General features: G+C 36.1%; 1 long non-coding RNA gene across 3 annotated transcripts; it reads right to left on the bottom strand.

Moving 5' to 3' along the window:
* Nucleotides 1-939: 939 nt before the first annotated feature.
* LOC108557629 lies at nt 940-2,337 on the bottom strand. 3 transcript variants are annotated; one of them, XR_001890871.1, is made up of 5 exons: nt 2,140-2,337; nt 1,895-2,084; nt 1,526-1,839; nt 1,368-1,474; nt 940-1,317 (listed from the first exon to the last, which is right to left on the bottom strand). It is a non-coding gene; the product is annotated as an uncharacterized LOC108557629 (long non-coding RNA). The 3 variants fall into 3 exon arrangements; XR_001890869.1 differs by having other exon boundaries at nt 940-1,303; XR_001890870.1 differs by having other exon boundaries at nt 940-1,303; nt 1,575-1,839.
* Nucleotides 2,338-2,990: the final 653 nt, after the last annotated feature.

Raw genomic sequence — 2,990 nt, 5'->3', positions numbered from 1 at the left:
GGCACACATCTCCGCTTCCTGATTTTGTCGGAGAGTATTGACGGGAGTTAGAGTTATTGACAACGTGCTTAGTTATGTTCAGTATTCCATGTTTTGTGGAGATTCACTCAGCAAATCTGTGTTGGTACAGATGAGTTATTTCGTTATTTGTATAATAGCCGAATGGTTTCGTCGCCCTACCCACGAGACCAGGTTCAAATCCTGGTCAAGCCAGGCCCTTTGTGAGCCCTCTCGGTGCTTGCAGCAATAGGGCCATCGTTCATCACAGATGGTTAGTAAACTTAATGAGGTTCAGCATATGAACCTTCAGCCAAATCGATGGACAATGAGTGTTATGGGCAGTAGATGATTCACAGTGAAAGGAAATAGTGGAATCGCAGAGCATCAATATACTACTGAAGGTATCCTACAAGCCAACCTACAAATTAAATTTTTAAAAAAATCATCATAATGGTAACAATCCACCAGGAAAGATTACCTACCTAATGTCAACAGCGATCTTAAATTTACTCAATGTTCACATTGATGAACAGATTGTGAATAAAATTACACGACATAAAAAAAATAGTATAGTGATCAGATTATTTTTTGTATGATTCTTTTCATCTTGACTTTCATCCTTCAGATCTTAGTGGGGCGCAGATTGGCGTAATGCAAGATAGGTTCCGGTAAGGATGAAAGAGAACGCCTGCTTCCAGCGAAATTGTTGGAGGTCGCTTTGGTTTTTTTTGGCTCCAGCTGTCCATGCAGGTGATTGCGATTGTATGATCTAGTCTACTGGGAAGCTTTAAGAGTTTGTCGCTAAACGATTTTCTCTAGATCATTCCTCTGCAATTACAGTAACGTCCACCTGGCTACGAGACCATAGCAGACCTTGCTACTATCGCCTTCATGCGACGTGCAATGAACAGCGAAACAGCAGTGGGGCACCATGTTTTCTTTTTTGTCATGGTGGTGGCAGTCCGTTGAGTATTGCTTCTTCTCTGCTAATCCTCAGCAATTCGTCGGGAGATGTATCCTAGTTACATTTCTAACCATCCGTGTAGATTCTGGTACTTCCTAATCCTCCGGGAATGATATACATATCGAATCTGCCACAAGAATTTTGTCTTGGGTTATTATTGTCGACCAAGACTCTCGGATGATGTGATCCGAAAGAACCAATGAAGGAGCTGAACTGGAGAAACGTTGGCTCCAGATCATAGTTGGCTAAATGTTGTTAGATTTATACTTTTCATGAATCCATAGTTAATGAACGATGACTTGGTTTTGACTGTGTAGTGTTTTTTCTCATTCCAAAAATCTATATTTATAGCACTTTAATAAAAATATTCATTTTATTTATAAATTTATATTTACGTTTTTACCTTATTTATCTCAATGTTGGCATCAGCAATGTTGGTAATTTCATTTGTCATATGAGATTTTTAATCAACGGTATAAATGCCATTATTCATAAATATCACCAATAGACCTAAAATTAGGTAGAATTATAATTTTTAATTACTAAAAATTTAAAACAAACACTTTAAATTCAAATAAATTTTCTTCCTCTGAAAGTCCAAGTGACTTACTTCTATCCACATAAGCCACACATGAATGTATTATTCAAGTCTGTTGATCTAGTTCATTGTAATATTTCATAAGATATATGAGTATCCTTTTCCCATTAACAATCGATGGGATCTGCTGAATGTATCAAAATGTTTTTTGAAATATCTACTACGGAACAAATAGCCATTTTAAATGCATTTATAATTTTCTTGAATTATTCTGGCATAAAGTATAAAAAATTAAAATGTAAACTATCTTTTTAATGATGGGTCTTCTATAATAGTTCTGAAACAAATATATAATGTATAATTGTGAAAACACTATACATGTATTGAAATACCTGATACACCTAGTTGCAGTTCTTATATCATGAATGTTTGCAACATTAAATATTCGATCTACCGTAATGTAATAATCACCAAAAGCATCAACACTAGACTATTAAAAATAATATAACCGTTGATGAGGCATAAAGTATAAGAAATTATAATGTAAACTATCTTTTTAATGATGGGTCTTCTATAATAGTTCTGAAACAAATATATAATGTATAATTGTGAAAACACTATACATGTATTGAAATACCTGATACACCTAGTTGCAGTTCTTATATCATGAATAATCACCAAAAGCATCAACACTAGACTATTAAAAATAATATAACCGTTGATGAGACTTAAGCAGATCTATGACAATTAAGTGACAGATGTGGACAGATGTGGTTCGCCTACCGAGTATATCGGTGACCAAACAAACCAGAAGATCACTAAAAAAGAACAAGCCAAAACAGAACATCCGAAAAAATATTAAAGTTATATAGATAACACATCTAAATACACAAATGTGTAATGAATGTTATATTCAATCTTTGTCATTTAATTATTTCTATTTTGCTTGAACTTTCATATTTTTTTTTCCAATGTTCTGTTTAGTCACTGTTCTTTTTTTGTCTAACACATCTATAGAGCGCTCTGCTGACTATACTGCTTACTATTGATGATATTTAATACAAAGTTCCCTACTTTTGTTGCTTTAATCGACATCTTGACAATATTTGTGACTAACGACATTACACAAAATGATTACCAGCAGTTTCCCTGTTGGTCTAATTCAGCTAATTAAATCCTACCTTGACCATCGAATGTTCAGCGTCAAGCTGGGTGACGTACGTTCCTCGGTTCGACCCATTAGGTCAGGTGTGCCCCAAGGGTCTATCCTGTCGCCATTTCTTTTTGCCATCTTTATGGCTGACATGCCCAAGATTCAGGCCGGATCCTCCACCTCCGCAGCCTACTACGCCGATGATACTGCCATCCTGGTGAGGCACACTTCGACCGATCATGTCACGAGGTTGCCCTTGATCAAATTGAGGATTGGTTCCGGCTCTGGCGTATTGACGTCAATCCGACCAAGAGCGTTGCAGCAGTGTTGTTTCA

Source organism: Nicrophorus vespilloides, unplaced genomic scaffold, assembly GCF_001412225.1.
Source record: "Nicrophorus vespilloides isolate i.1.1-1 unplaced genomic scaffold, Nicve_v1.0, whole genome shotgun sequence".
Taxonomy (NCBI): Eukaryota; Metazoa; Arthropoda; class Insecta; order Coleoptera; family Silphidae; genus Nicrophorus; species Nicrophorus vespilloides.
This window is presented reverse-complemented; position numbering and strand designations above follow the sequence as displayed.